Raw genomic sequence first — 17036 nt, 5'->3', positions numbered from 1 at the left:
CAAGTGGACAAAGGGCTCTCACAGATGTTAAGTGCTGGTTTCTGGCACGAATCACCACCAATAATGCTAAATCACACCATAATTATTCATTCAACACTTACACGCACACACACATGCCAGCGTGTCAACTATATATATATATATATATATATATATATATATATATATATATATATATATATATATATATATATATTGTCAACTATATACTGGAGTGCTGAGCTGTTTTTTACCTAGACGTAAAAATGTGCTTCCACCCCTAATTCCCTAATTCCACCCTGTTTATGAAAACAAATGGTTGTCCTGCTGCTCCCACCTGTTTGAAGTTCAGTCTGTAACTTGCATAAGAGCCAAACTCTTCACCAGCATAAGGATGTTCATCAGGGTACATGCACTCACATTTCTCTATTCCAGTATTAGTCATGTAAACAGCTAAACGAACTTAACCGCCAAAAATCTTACTAATATATATATATATATATATATATATATATATATATATTTATATTTATGCTATGTCCACGCTGTAGGAAAACTTATTAAGAGAATAAAAACAAGACTTCATAATCAAGACCAGACTTTTCAAGAATTTGAGAGCTCCAGGAAACTTACACCAAATTTTGTACAAAGATTCTCAACTAAGGTATGAAAGACATGAAACATTTTAGAGAGTGATATGATATGCTATTTTACTGTGTAAGGATGGCCAAAAATGGGGTTTCCCACTGTAATCAATGTATCTGTTGTCTCATAAAGAGAAATTAAGTATATTCATGACAGTAATATTTTAGCAACTTCTTAATACAATATATCAGTATTGATATACAATTTTTAACTGCTCACCGTTATAATCCGCACGACTCAGAGTGTTAAAAAAGTAACACTGAAGCTGCGTTAAGCCCTCTACACGATTATTGGTTGTCCCAGACGAAAGACTGGCATTGTGAAACAATTGTTACGGTTTCTGTGATCGTGGCTCCTAATCTGTAATCCTGTGTCTTACAGTGAGAGAGGTGAGATAAGAGGGGAGTGCGCAAGATGGTGCCATGAGCTCAGGTGTTGAGTTATAGCGCCCATCAACAAAGTTGAATTTGAGCAATAAAACAGACATTACTTTTTCAGTTTACGTTTTATTTGGGTGTTAAGTGCTTCTCGTGTACTACAGTCTGTTCAGAAACATGTCAGCTGATAAGAAAAGAAAGAATTCTGTGATAAAGAACAAATGGCTGCTGACACAGAAATGACGGCTAACGTTAGCTCTGCTGCTGCCTGCAATGTCCTAATCAACAGCTGTCACGACTACTATGGACCAGAAGAAAAAATGGAATTTTCGGTGTTATCAGTGGAAGATTTCCCCTTGCTTCGCTCTACTCCTTTGAAGCCTTCCCCAAAAGAGGCAATGGTGAATCCACTGATGACATTATCACAAAACTTTCTCAGCTCATCAACATGAGGTCTGATAAACTGGAGTCGCGGTGAATACTTCTCACATTAATGGTTTGAAAGAAAAGCTGAACTCCGTGTGTGATGATGTGAATGAGGTGAAGACCAAAGTTTCCCAGGTCGAGTCATCACTTTTGAAGGAGAGTAATCGAGTCAGCTTCTTGGAGTCATGCGTCACAGAATTGGAACGGTACTCCAGGAGCTGGAATCTGAAATTACACGGCATGCCAGAAAGCATCAATGAGAAAAATGTGAGCAAGGAAGTGATTCGCATTTGTCAGAAATTACTGTCAGAGCACGGAGATCGTCTTCTGGATGTGATTGACACAGTGCATCGTGTTGGTGCTCTGGTCTTATTTATACTACTTTCTTCTAATTACTGCTTGACTTTGTGAATGTTTGAGTACATCTGCAAGGTGCAGCAAACTCTGGCTTTGAAAGAACATCGAGGAACCTACAGTATTCCATGATAATGGCATTTGCATGGAAAACGTTAAACATTATTTCTGTACATAAATGAGGGGGAGGGGGTCTTAAGTGTGTGATAACCAGTGTGTATGTGTGTATAACATTAACGTCTCTTAACACAGAAAACTGTACCTACCAGAAGAAAAACAACCCCGAAGAAGAGGAGCGTTTAAATAAAGCCTGTGAAGGTGGCATGGATTATGGTAAACTTATTCAGTTCATGACTGTTATACATATTATTTATAACCCTCATGTTTTTATGCTGCTCTTTTTCATAATGAATAATTGTATAATCTTTTATCTTAAAAAAAAAAAAAATCATATGTACAAGCACAAAATATAAATCATGGACAAATGACAAAAAAAAAGAACACTATTGCTCACAAAACGTGCATGTGATGTAATCACTCACTTACAGAAAAAAAAAAAAAAGTAGTTTTCGTTCTTTAGAAGAAAGTAAGTCATACAGGTCTGGAAAAAAATAAATAAATAAATAAAAAAAACTTTTGACCTGAGCCTTATAGTTATACATGCTGATAACGATATAATATATTTGACAGTTTATAATGCCACAGTGGTGGGCATGGATCTGAAACAGGAGTCTGACATCTATGACATCAGGGTGGACAAGGTGTTGAAAGAAGGTACGGTTCGTTATTCCCATCCATGTTTCTTGGCTGATCACAAAATGCATCTGAAATATGATTCCTGTTAAATTCAGTCGCCCTCTCCTATAATGCTCCACAGAAGGCTAAATTGCATTGCAGTAGAAGTGTTTCCTAAATGCTGCTCTGTCCTTTAGGCACTGATGATGATGTTGAGGGGAATGTGAGAAAATTTCTGGCTCGTCCCGGTTGCAGAGAACATTTAGGATTGGTAAAAGGCAAGTCATACCTCATCATGGGCAAATCTGTTGACCTGCCAAAGCTCGGGGGAAGGTACGTTTCCAGTCTGTGTTTGCACATAACAGGATTTGTCTTTTATGCCTTTAAAGTCTACATGTAGAGTGTTGTTCATGGGTCAGAAACGTGACTGTTGTTTTCTATCAGAATGCATTTTTAGTAACCTAGAAATAAGAAATAAGATAAATATTTTACAATCAATATCTTTTGAAGTAAATTAATTGAGATTATTTTTTGTATTGTTTCAAGTCAAAAATGTGCAGGTGATGTAACTGTTGAGCAATTGATTTCTGAAAGGGTTTTTCTTTTTATCACCTTGATCATTGATCCTTCTACTTCAAATTATGCACGATTCATAAAGATACACAGTGTAGCTAAAGTGACCATTATGTTTGTTTTGACTTCACTTTCTGTTGATTTTAGTCTGCAGTATATTTTTGGAGAGCACACCTGGGTTGAATACTGGCCTACAAGAGAGGAAAGCCAAACTCCAGAACACAGGGATCGATACATCAGCATCTCTGTGCTTCAGAATCGCCTGACTCAACACAGATGTGCTACATAATTATATAACGCCTATTTGTTGATCGCTGAAAATTAAACGTGATCTCTAGCATGTTTTTATTAAATCTAAGATAATATTGTTTGAGCCTAAATACTTTGTATACGTTGTAATTTTGTAAAAAAAGGACGACTGATTGAAATTTGAAAAATGTTCATTTCAGACGCCTGACTAATTAATAATGGTGTGATTAAACAGTGCCTTGCAAGGATGATCTGATTACTCTGACGTTTTATTCTGAACCACTAATCCAACATTGTAATTCAGTCCGTGTGATGAATTCGTATAATCATTTTAATAGATCTGTAAGAGACTTTAAATATATATATATATAGAGAGAGAGAGAGAAAGAGAGAGAGAGAGAGAGAGAGAGACTTGCCTTAGTTAAACAAGTGGACAAAGGGCTCTCACAGATGTTAAGTGCTGGTTTCTGGCACGAATCACCACCAATAATGCTAAATCACACCATAATTATTCATTCAACACTTACACGCACACACACATGCCAGCGTGTCAACTATATATATATATATATAATATATATATATATATATATATATATATATATATATATATATATATATATATATGTCAACTATATACTGGAGTGCTGAGCTGTTTTTTACCTAGACGTAAAAATGTGCTTCCACCCCTAATTCCCTAATTCCACCCTGTTTATGAAAACAAATGGTTGTCCTGCTGCTCCCACCTGTTTGAAGTTCAGTCTGTAACTTGCATAAGAGCCAAACTCTTCACCAGCATAAGGATGTTCATCAGGGTACATGCACTCACATTTCTCTATTCCAGTATTAGTCATGTAAACAGCTAAACGAACTTAACCGCCAAAAATCTTACTAATATATATATATATATATATATATATATATATATATATATTTATATTTATGCTATGTCCACGCTGTAGGAAAACTTATTAAGAGAATAAAAACAAGACTTCATAATCAAGACCAGACTTTTCAAGAATTTGAGAGCTCCAGGAAACTTACACCAAATTTTGTACAAAGATTCTCAACTAAGGTATGAAAGACATGAAACATTTTAGAGAGTGATATGATATGCTATTTTACTGTGTAAGGATGGCCAAAAATGGGGTTTCCCACTGTAATCAATGTATCTGTTGTCTCATAAAGAGAAATTAAGTATATTCATGACAGTAATATTTTAGCAACTTCTTAATACAATATATCAGTATTGATATACAATTTTTAACTGCTCACCGTTATAATCCGCACGACTCAGAGTGTTAAAAAAGTAACACTGAAGCTGCGTTAAGCCCTCTACACGATTATTGGTTGTCCCAGACGAAAGACTGGCATTGTGAAACAATTGTTACGGTTTCTGTGATCGTGGCTCCTAATCTGTAATCCTGTGTCTTACAGTGAGAGAGGTGAGATAAGAGGGGAGTGCGCAAGATGGTGCCATGAGCTCAGGTGTTGAGTTATAGCGCCCATCAACAAAGTTGAATTTGAGCAATAAAACAGACATTACTTTTTCAGTTTACGTTTTATTTGGGTGTTAAGTGCTTCTCGTGTACTACAGTCTGTTCAGAAACATGTCAGCTGATAAGAAAAGAAAGAATTCTGTGATAAAGAACAAATGGCTGCTGACACAGAAATGACGGCTAACGTTAGCTCTGCTGCTGCCTGCAATGTCCTAATCAACAGCTGTCACGACTACTATGGACCAGAAGAAAAAATGGAATTTTCGGTGTTATCAGTGGAAGATTTCCCCTTGCTTCGCTCTACTCCTTTGAAGCCTTCCCCCAAAAGAGGCAATGGTGAATCCACTGATGACATTATCACAAAACTTTCTCAGCTCATCAACATGAGGTCTGATAAACTGGAGTCGCGGTGAATACTTCTCACATTAATGGTTTGAAAGAAAAGCTGAACTCCGTGTGTGATGATGTGAATGAGGTGAAGACCAAAGTTTCCCAGGTCGAGTCATCACTTTTGAAGGAGAGTAATCGAGTCAGCTTCTTGGAGTCATGCGTCACAGAATTGGAACGGTACTCCAGGAGCTGGAATCTGAAATTACACGGCATGCCAGAAAGCATCAATGAGAAAAATGTGAGCAAGGAAGTGATTCGCATTTGTCAGAAATTACTGTCAGAGCACGGAGATCGTCTTCTGGATGTGATTGACACAGTGCATCGTGTTGGTATGAAGAGAGTGAGTTCCACCCGCAGTGTAATCATCCAGTTCTCCTCGCGTACACTCAGAGCAGCAGTATGGGTGGCAGCCGAAAATTCTACATGTTTACGAGCCAGCCAGCATTTCAGAGAGGACAGGGTGAAGTTGTGACCACTATAATAGCTGAGACACGGAAAGCAGGAAAAATTGCCTACTTTGTAGCTGGTTGTGCCTTTGTGAAGAAAAAGGAGATTTTTCCATCAGGTTGACTGATCTAAACTGAGATGAGGCTTCTTGTCTATATATATACATTGTAATGACCTGGCAGTCAGTGCTAGCAGCCGGGTGCATTTTGGGTAATTCTTTAGAGTTTACTTATTTTTGCATTATTTAAGCAAGACAGGTTTTGGCATTAGTTATGTTATGTGTGTTTATGTTCAAGTCAGTTTGGGTGGGTTTGGTTCATTTGCAGCACTGTTATATAAAAAGTGTAACTGTTACCGTCATGGAGAGATATGTGTAGGGGAGGGACTTGTTGATATGGCCTTGCATGTGGAAGTTTTTACTGTGTGGTCTAATTAAAAGATGTAAGATGACAGTACTATCTCCTGCTGGGTTACTCTATCGGTGCACTTGCTTACAGAGACACTCGGAGTCGTGCGGTGTATGGGACACGAGTGTTCGCAAGCACCCTGCTGGCAACTAGCTTAGAGAAAGTTTAATAGTACAGTTTAGCTCCGATTAGCCCACGTTCTAACGAACAACAGCCAGTTGTTACTATATATATATATATATATATATTTCTTTAGAGACAAGTATTGTTGTTTTTTTTTTTTTTTGTATTCGCTTCTTTTTGACCGGGACCATAGTCGATAATTAAAGGTCAGGTTCCGTCTGTTGATGCCCAAAGCAGTCATAGTTGATGTAACGCTATGTTCTCACCATGGTTAGTAGCTGTTTAATCTTCTGTTCTAAGGAATTTGTTCAAGTGACTTTTTATTATTTATTTATTTATTTATTTAATTTTATTCAAATCTTGTTATTCTGATGTCTTTTTCTATAATGTCACGGGAGGAGCCAAACGACAGACACAGTGGGCGTGGCGTCAGGCCTCGGAGAGGCTTTTATTAAACAATAAAAACAAAAGTGTCCAAAAGGGGGAAATAAAAGTGTCCAAAATAAATAGGGGATCCGTGAAGGAGGGGCAGTGTTCAGAAGGGAAGGGTCCAGGTAAGGGGCGGAGTCCGGCGGCCGCACTCGCTCCCCGCCAGGGTCCGCGACACGAGGGGTAGCGGCTTCCTTCAGCGGCTTCATCCATCCATCCTTCCGCACGGCACTTCCTGAGGCGGGTAAATCGGGCCGGCATCCTGGCCCGGAGCCGTCTGGGTGCGGCTTCACGTCCGGACTGCGGGTCCGGCAGCTCGTCCATCAAATTCGGCGGCGCTCGTCCCTCTATGCTCCCTTCCTGGACCCACAAGGACACCAGCGTGCATGCACGGGGAAGAGACCGGTCTCCTGAGGAGAGGCGCGCTCGGCATTTTAACAGCGGCGGTGATGAGGCTTCATTCACGTCAGGTGTGCCTCATCACACGCTGCCAAACCTGGTTGTTTCAGCGCCCCTCCTCCTCCCACACGCCCACTCCCGTCGGGAGCCTGGTGAAGCGCGGCGATTACCGACGGGGTGAAGCTGATAATTAGGGGGGAGGCAGCCGTCTCGTCACAATAACTTTACTCAATGCCAGGGGACTAAGGAACAATTTAAAACGGAAAGCCATTTTTTTATTTGCCAAACAGTATAAAACTGATTTTTGTTTTCTTCAAGAGACTCACAGCATCTCTGAGGATGTGCCTTTTTGGAAATCCCAGTGGGGAAATTACATTTTTTGTTCTAATGCTTCTCAACGGTCCGTAGGTGTTTGTACACTAAAAAACGTATTTGCTGGTAAACTTCCTTATACAGACTTTGATACCGATGGACATTTTATGTTATTCAAATTCATAACTTTAATTTCATTGTCATGAAAATTTATGGGTACAATTCAAAGGTAGAAAATTATGTTCATTTAAATAAGATATAAGAGGAAATTATTCATTGGTTAGCCAAATTCCCTGATGCGCATATACGCTTAGGTGGTGACTTTAATATCACATTAGATTGACAGTGCGATTGACAGATGGCCTCCTGGTTCTTGTACTAATACAAATGTATAGCTAAAACTGTTAAGGCAGAGATTTGATGTGATTGATGCTTGGAGAGTTAAGCATCCTCATACAGTACCAGAGTTTTTACCTAGTGTAATAACTCAAGATCTAAGCAGTCAAGAATAGACTAATGTTTAGTTTCCCATACACTTGAAGACAATCTGAGTACCAACATTTTATCTACTCGTTAACTGATCACAAAGCAATACAAATACACATTGATTTACTGCCAATGTCTTCTACTAAAATGTATAACTCCTATTGGAAACTCAATAGCTCCGTACTGAAACATGAAACCGTTACTCTTAAAGTAAAGGAATTAATTAATTCATTTTGGACTAAAGCTAAAGCAGAACAGGTTTTTGGCAAACATTGAGAGTTGCTTAAATTTGAATTGGGTAAGTTTTTTCAGAAGTTATTGTTGTAAAATGGCTAAACTCAAAAGAGCACAAGAAGGGAACATCATTTCCACCATTACATACCTATCATCTAAATGCCCTGATAGCTCATCTGTGGATGAAAGTAACCGTCTTTTAGATTATTTTAGAGGATATAATAAATGAAACAGGCTTTCTAAAAGACAGACACATTTCAAACAACATTCGGGTGGTTCTTGATCTGTTAGACTATTCAGAGTTAGTGAGGGATGAGATGGTACCTCTCCAAGACTTGATCTGCAATGGGGAATATGTCAGGGGTGCCCCATTTTGCCGTATTTGTTTATATTGACTACTCGAATATTAGCTAATCACATTAAGAATAGTACATTGCAAGGGGTTAAAGGAGTAGTCCACTTCCAGAATAACAATTCACAAATAATGTACTCACCCCCCTGTCATCCAAGATGTTCATGGCTTTCTGTCTTCAGTCATAAAGAAATTATGGTTTTTGAGGAAACCATTACAAGATTTTTCTTCATATAATGGACTTCAATTGTGCCCCTGATTTTGAACTTCCAAAATGTAGTTTAAATGCAGCTTCAAAGGGCTCTAAACAATCTCAGCCGAGGAAGAAGGGTCTTACCTAGCGAAATGATCGGTCATTTTATTTCAGGAAATAAAAATGTGTATATTTTTTAAGCACAAAAGCTTGTGTAGTACAGGTTCTGGTAAGCGCATTCACGATGCTACGTATTGAATCACGTGGAAAGGTCACACCGAATGTAGGTGGAACTACAGACCCAGTGTTTAAGTCAAGTCAAGTCAAGTCACCTTTATTTATATACCGCCTTTAACAATACAGAATTGTGACAAGGCGACTGTACAGTATTAAATAGGAAACAGTACATCAACAATACCAAAGGCAACAGTAAACACTCACATTTTAGGTAAAGGTAGTTAATCAAAAACAATAAAATAAAATGCAATATTGTGTTAAGAGAAAGTGTCCCCAACTAAGCAAGCCAGAGGCGACAGCGGCAAGGAACCAAAACTCCATCGGTGACAAATGGAGAAAAAAACCTTGGGAGAAACCAGGCTCAGTCGGGGGGCCAGTTCTCCTCTGGCCAAAGTTCCCGTGGTCTTGTGCCGACAGCCGACTAGGTGATGTGGTCTTCACTGTGGATCCGTCTCTGGGGCTCATCTAGTTGATGTGGACTCCGCTGACATTCAGGGCTGTAGACGTTGTCTCTAGGTGCTGATCCACCATCTGGGCTGGGTTCGGACTGGATCCGGGGGACTGCAGTGACCATCTGATCTGGATACGGACTGGATCTGGTGGTTAATGTGACCTCGGAATAAGAGAGAAACAGACTAATATTAGCGTAGATGCCATTCTTCTGACGATGCACTGAGTACATCGGGTGTTATGGGAAGTGTTCCCGGTTCCGGTTGACCTAATTAGTGCAGCCTAACAATCCTTTAATGGATTTGAATTATAGGAATATGTTGATTTGTTATGTGTAAGCAAGGTTAAAGAGATGGGTCTTTAATCTAGATTTAAACTGACAGAGTGTGTCTGCGTCCCGAACATTGTAGGGTAGATTGTTCCAGAGTTTGGGCGCTAGATAAGAAAATGATCTCCCGCCCGTGGTTGATTTTGATATTCTCGGTATTATCAAATTGCCAGAGTTTTGAGAACGCAACGGACGTGAGGGACTATAATGTGATAAGAGATCGCTCAGGTACTGAGGAGCTAAACCATTCAGGGCTTTGTAAGTAATTAGCAAGATTTTAAAATCTATACGATGTTTAATAGGGAGCCAGTGCAGTGTAGACAGAACTGGGCTAATATGATCATACTTTTTGGTTCTAGTAAGAACTCTAGCTGCTGCATTTTGGACCAGCTGGAGTTTGTTTATTAAGCGAGCAGAACAACCACCCAATAAAGCATTACAATAATCTAACCTTGAGGTCATAAATGCATGAATTAATGTTTCAGCATTTGACATTGATAGCATAGGTCGTAGTTTAGATATATTTTTGAGATGGAAAAATGCAGTTTTGCAAATACTAGAGATGTGGTTTTCAAAGGAAAGATTACCATCAAATAGCACACCTACGTTCCTAACTGATGACGAAGAATTGACAGAACAGCCATCAAGTATTAGACAGTGTTGTAGGGTATTACACGCTGAGGTTTTAGGTCCAATAATTAACACCTCTGTTAATTTAAGAGTTTAGCAGTAAGAAATTACTTGTCATCCAATTTTTTAACTCAACTACACAATCCATTAGTTTTTCAAATTGGTACGTTTCACCGGGCCGCGAAGAAATATAGAGCTGGGTATCATCAGCGTAGCAGTGAAAGCTAACACCATATTTCCTGATGATATCACCCAAGGGTAACATGTAAAGCGTAAAGAGTAATGGCCCTAGTACTGAGCCTTGCAGTACTCCATACTGCACATGTGATCGATATGATACCTCATCATTTACTGCCACGAATTGATGGCGGTCAGATAGATACGATTTGAACCATGCCAATGCACTACCACTAATACCAACATAATTCTCAAGTCTATTCAAGAGAATGTTGTGGTCAACAGTATCAAAAGCAGCACTAAGATCCAGTAGCACTAACAGAGAGATACAACCACGATCGGATGACAAGAGTAGATCATTTGTAACTCTAATAAGAGCAGTCTCAGTACTATGGTACGGTCTAAAACCTGACTGAAAATCCTCACAGATATCATATTTCTGTAGGAAGGAAGATAGTTGTGAGGATACAACCTTTTCTAATATCTTTGATAGAAATGGGAGATTCGAGATAGGTCTGTAATTAGTTAATTTGTTGGGGTAAAGTTGTGTTTTTTTTAATTAGAGGCTTAATAGCAGCTAGTTTGAAGGTTTTGGGGACATATCCTAATGACAGTGATGAATTAATAATATTTAGCAGAGGGTCTATGAGATCTGGAAGCAAGTCTTTTAGTAGCCTAGGTGGAATAGGGTCTAGCATACAAGTTGTTGGTTTAGATGATTTAACAAGTTTATACAATTCTTCCTGACCTATAGTAGAGAATGAGTTGAATTGTTCCCCAGGAGATCTATAGCGCGCTATCTGATGCGACACTGTAATTGACGGCTGCATAGTGACAATTTTGTCTCTAATTGTATCGATCTTAGAAGTAAAGTAGTTCATGAAGTCATTACTGCTATGCTGAGGGTCACAGTCAGTGCCTGTTGGTTCTTTATTTTTTTGTTAACTTAGCCACTGTATTGAATAAATACCTAGGGTTATGTTTGTTTTCTTCTAAAAGAGTCGAAAAGTAATCAGATCTGGCCGATTTTAACGCTTTTCTGTACGATAGGGTACATTCCCGCCAAGCAGTACGAAAAACCTCTAATTTTGTTTTCCTCCAGCTGCGCTCCATTTTCTGGGCTGCTGTTTACAAAACGTGCAAAGACTAAGAAGGTGCAAGTCAAACGCTGTTTACAAACAAAAAGGTACAACGTGTCAGGCGATTCTGAAGTTGTAGGAGAAAATAAGATGGAGTTTTCCGCCATACTCTACCTTTTTTTAGGTGATGACAATGACGACGAACTTAGACGTGATTCGTAGTAGGGATGGGAAGTTCGGATAATTTTACCAACTCGGACCTTTGAGTCTCGTTCAGCAAAATGAACGAATCTTTTTTCGAGTCATTTCGTTAATTTAAGCAAAATCAGCATCACGTGACAGCCCCATAAGATGAACAAACGACTCGAAAAACCCGAATACTCGAAACAGGTGAACTAATTCCAGTACAGAACCTAATAGGATGTTGCGCATGCGTGACTAAATGAATCACTCCCCGAGACGACTCGTTCTTCACGAGTTTCATTAAAGATTCATTCAAAATGAACAAATCGTTCATAAACGACCCGTGGGCGCACATCCGAGAGCCTGTGCTACCCGAGCTTTTGTGCTTAAAAAGTATACAAATTTTTATTTTTCAAAAAAAAAAAAAAAAAAATGGCTGATCGTTTCGCTAGATAAGACCCTTCTTCCTCGGCTTTAGGGCCCTTTAAAGCTGCAAAATCAAAATCAGGGGCACAACTGAAGTCCATTATATGAAGAAAATGAAATGCTTTTCTCAAAAAACATAATTTCTTTATGACTGAAGACAGAAAGACATGAACATCTTGGTTGACAAGGGGGTGAGTAAATTATTTGTAAATTGTTGTTCTGGAAGTGGACTTCCTTTAATATCATGGGAAGGGAGATCATCATCAGTCCAAAATTCAGACCAAATTTCCTTAGCACTTCTTCAATGTGCTCAAATGTGAATTAATGCCAGGTAAGCAACTCTCTGTTTCCAGTATTTGTCATATCCAAGTCAAGGAGACAATAAGCTACCTTGGAATATAATATCCAAAAATTTAAACTTCTTGTCTATTTTAGAAAAAACTAAAATAAAATTCAATCAGTGGCTTCAGAGAGACTTGTCTCTGATGTGAAGGATTTCACATCTAACATATGCAGCCATCTCTTTAGAACCTGATAAAACAGGTGTTATCCAACAGCTACAGCAACGGCGGTCTGCATTTTGTTGATTTTGCAATGTTAAATAATACCTTTAAAATCAACTGGTTAAGGAATTACTTGAAAAATCCATCCAGCAGTTGGAATATTATACCAGAATATGTCTTCTCACAGTTGGGGGGTTTAAATTTTCTATTGTTATGTAGCTACAGTATTGAGAAGATCCCTGTTGTTCTCTCTAATTTCCACAAGCAAGCACTTTTAGCATGGTCTGTGATCTTCAAACACACTTTTTTCTCCAACTAGTTAGTGCATATGGAATAATAAGAATATCTGCTATAAACATAAGTCCCTATTTCTTGAAAACTGGTTTAAGAATGGTATCAATCGGGTTAGTCAATTATTTAATCAGAATGGTTACTTGTTTACATATCAAGAATTTCTTTCTCATTATAATTTTCCTGTTACTCAAAACAATACAGTTTGCCTTTGTATTTGGTGCTACCCCGAATTGTGTAATTATGCCATTTAAGGGCTATAACAGTACTGTGACAAGTTTGGAAATGCCTCTTACAGACCCGGTTGACACGTATGTAGGTGGAACATGTTTTAAATCTCCTTTGAAAAATAACAGAAATATTCGCTCTCTTTTTCTTAATGACTACGTTTCCACTCCTCATGCGGTTTCAAAATGGAATTGATCAGTGGAAAATATTTTTTGGAAAAAGGTCTGGACATTGCCTAACAGGTATCTATCAGTAAATAAGGTTAAAGAGGTTTCTTTTAAGCTTATTTATCAGTACTATCCTGTTAAGACCTTTATTGTCTCAAAATTCAAATCAAGCATAGATGTGAACTGTATTCACAACCAGAAACTGTCCTGCATCTTTAAAAAAAAAAAAAAAAAAACTTTGGCAAGACATTTGCCAGTTCATTGTAAGCTTCATACACAATGACTTTGAGCTTTATTTTGAGGATGATTTATTTGGAATTTTTACTTTTGAGAAGCAATATGAAAATGTTTACTTTCTCTGCAATTTAATTATTTTGCTTGCAAAATATTTTATTAACAAATGCAAGGTTATGAAAGTTATCCCCCACTTTTCGTACTTTCAAGAAGACATTAAAATCTATTTTAAATCATTATCTACTTCATGTAACAAAAAGGCAACTAAAACTTTGGATGTATGTTCACTCTTTGGTGTTTTTGTATAAATTTTATAAATTTTTAAAGTTTTTGTATTCATTTATTTATATACTTATTATTTATATCTTTTTTTTTTTTCTTTTTTTTCCTTTTTTTTTAATTCTTTTGAATTGTAACTGCAATGTATTGTTTGGCCATCTATGAACCCCTGGCTCTTATCCTTGGCATGTGTTTTGTCATGTTTGTATTTTCTAAGCATATGTTTAATAATAATAATAATAATAATAATAATAATAATAATAATAATAATAATAATAATAAAAAGAACTACTAGAAGTCACATTCAGCTGCATAATTTAAACTTACATGCTGGAAGCTGCGGATGAGTTTTGATTGGTGGTCCTAGAATGCACTGCAACGTGGAGGTTTATGTTGATTGTCACCATTATTGAGATTCAAATGCTGATTCTGAAAGTCTGTTTGATAAAGAAATTTAAAAGTTTTAGTGAAGAAAAACTTTCAAAAGTTTTTCAGATTGATCTTAAAACTGTTAGATCAAGCTTTGCATTTCATGTGATCAATAACAAAATTAGGAATTAAAACAATCAGTGATTATACTCCAAATAAAGCCAGTTGTTCAATGCATTATATAGTGATTATGCCTTTGTTTATATATTTATTTGTTTATTTTTTTACACCATAACAAACATGTCTAAACAAACACACAGTTATAGCAACCAAATCAATTCTAACATTTTAAAGTCAAGGGTCAAGAGCCCAACTAAAGCAAATACTGACGTTGATAATTGTAACGTCAAACAAAACTAAACCAACATCTAAAGTCAATCTGGGGTGCGTTTCCCAAAAGCATCGTTAGCTAACTATGGTGGTTAGGTCCATTGAACTCTACACTGTGTGCAGAATTATTAGGCATGTTGATGTTCTGCTCATATTTTTTTTCCAAACACATTTTACCAATTCCAAACCACATCAATCTTAATAACTACTGTTAATTTTGTATTTAATCATTTATATGTGATATATAATTGTCCGTGAAGGCTGGAAGTGAAAAACGCCTTATATTCAGGTGTGTGTAATTATTAGGCATGTTTTCTTTTACAGATAAAATGAGCCAAAAAAGATATTTAACCCAGACTGAAAAGTCCAAATTATTAAATGCCCATGAGAAGAATGCAATACTAATGCATTACAAGAATTTGCAAAGTTAAGGCTTGACCATTGGACAGCGAAATGCTTGTTGAGTCTGCATGGTCAGAAAAAACAGGTGGAGAAGAAAAGATGCATGTTAACTGCAAAAGAATTAGGAATTAAGGTGAAGAATTGGGTGTGACACCGTCAGGAACCGTTTAGTCTCCAGCGCCACCATTTTCCAGAACTGCAACCTACCTGGAGTCTTCAGAAGTGCAATGTGTCAGGTTCTCAGAGGCTTTGCTTGGTAAAAAAATCCTAAAAAATGCCCCTGAATTAATAAGAATGACAAGCTGACGTGTTGTGAAATACATGAAGACAGTTTTTTTATAGGCTTTATGGACAGATAAGTTGAGAGTGACTCTTGAGGGACAAGCATCACATCCTCTTGTACCTCTGATTCAAGAATTTATCTTCCAAAATCTGGCAGTAAGTTTTGGGAGTTCATTTTAGCCCATCTCTGCAAGTCAGACTTTTCAGGATAGGAGACTAAACATGAACTCCCAAAACTTACTGCCAGATTTTGGAAGATAAATTCTTGAATCAGAGGTACAAGAGGATGTGATGCTTGTCCTTCAAGAGTCACTCTCAACTTATCTGTCTCTAAAGCATATAAAAAAAAAAAAAAAAACTGTCTTCATGTATTTCACAACACGTCAGCTTGTTATTCTTATTAAGTCAGGGGCATTTTTTAGGATTTTTTACCAAGAAAAGTCTCTGAGGACCTGACACATTGTACTTCTGAAGACTCCAGGTAGGTTGCAGTTCTGGAAAATGGTGGCGCTGGAGAACTGGAAACGGTTCCTGAGGGTGTCGCACCTAATTCTTCACCTTAATTCCTAATTCTTTTGCAGTTAACATGCATCTTTTCTTCTCCACCTGTTTTTTCTGACCATGCAGACTCAACAAGCATTTCGCTGTCCAATGGTCAAGCCTTAACTTTGTAAATTCTTGTAATGCATTAGTATTGCATTCTTCTCATGGGCATTTAATAATTTGGACTTTTCAGTCTGGGTTAAATCTCTTTTTTGGCTCATTTTATCTGTAAAAGAAAACATGCCTAATAATTCTGCACACCTGAATATAAGGCGTTTTTCACTTCCAGCCTTCACAGACAATTATATATCACATATAAATGATTAAATACAAAATTAACAGTAGTTATTAAGACTGATGTGGTTTGGAATTGGTAAAATGTGTTTGGAAAAAAAATATGACCAGAATATCAACATGCCTAATAATTCTGCACACAGTGTATTGGTAACGACGGAACTTGCGACCATAGTTGGTTTTGGGAAACGCACCCCTGGTTAGTAATGCGTGAGGTTAGTGATGTTGTTTGTGGAGTTGTCGAAATGAAGTCAGTTGTTCTATTTCTGCTCATCTTGTCTCTTTTTTCTGTTCTTGTTTTTTTTTTTTTTTTCTTTCAGTGATTCAGTTTGTTAACAGCAGGTGTGCATCTCTAATGCTCTAATCATCCCCCATTAATCAACAAATTATCTCATTAACTTTAACACTGCTTCAGTGTTACTTTTTTAACACTCCGAGTGTGGATTATATAAACACTGAGCAGTGTAAATTTAACACTGAGGATTTTGCATCATGTCCCATCTATAACCATGAATGAAGAACTTTGAAACATCCATTCTTCAAGTTGTTTGTCCTGTAGGGTTGTGAGGTTTCTAGAGCCTATTACCAGCGTCTCGGGCTGAAGACATTGAAACACCCTGGACAGATGGACACTTCTTCACAGAACTGCTTTAGAAAATGTAAATATTATTTACACAAAAGCACACGTGTGGTGCCGAAATATCTATCTTTAACATACAGGTATTTTCCATGGCTAAATTCTATTCTGTCATTTGCTCAACTTTTCATAAATCAACAGAGCATCTGCCAATTTACCAAAGGTTGAATTTACACAACAGGTTTTGCAGGTCATTTACGGGAAATCTGCAGTGGTCTGCAGTTAACCCTTTAAATGTTTATGAGCTCTTTTTGAATCTCCTGTTTGATACACAAAACTCATTTTTACTGACAATAGG

Source organism: Labeo rohita, chromosome 1 (genome assembly GCF_022985175.1).
Source record: "Labeo rohita strain BAU-BD-2019 chromosome 1, IGBB_LRoh.1.0, whole genome shotgun sequence".
Taxonomy (NCBI): domain Eukaryota; kingdom Metazoa; phylum Chordata; class Actinopteri; order Cypriniformes; family Cyprinidae; genus Labeo; species Labeo rohita.
Note: the sequence above shows the minus strand (reverse complement) of the source record.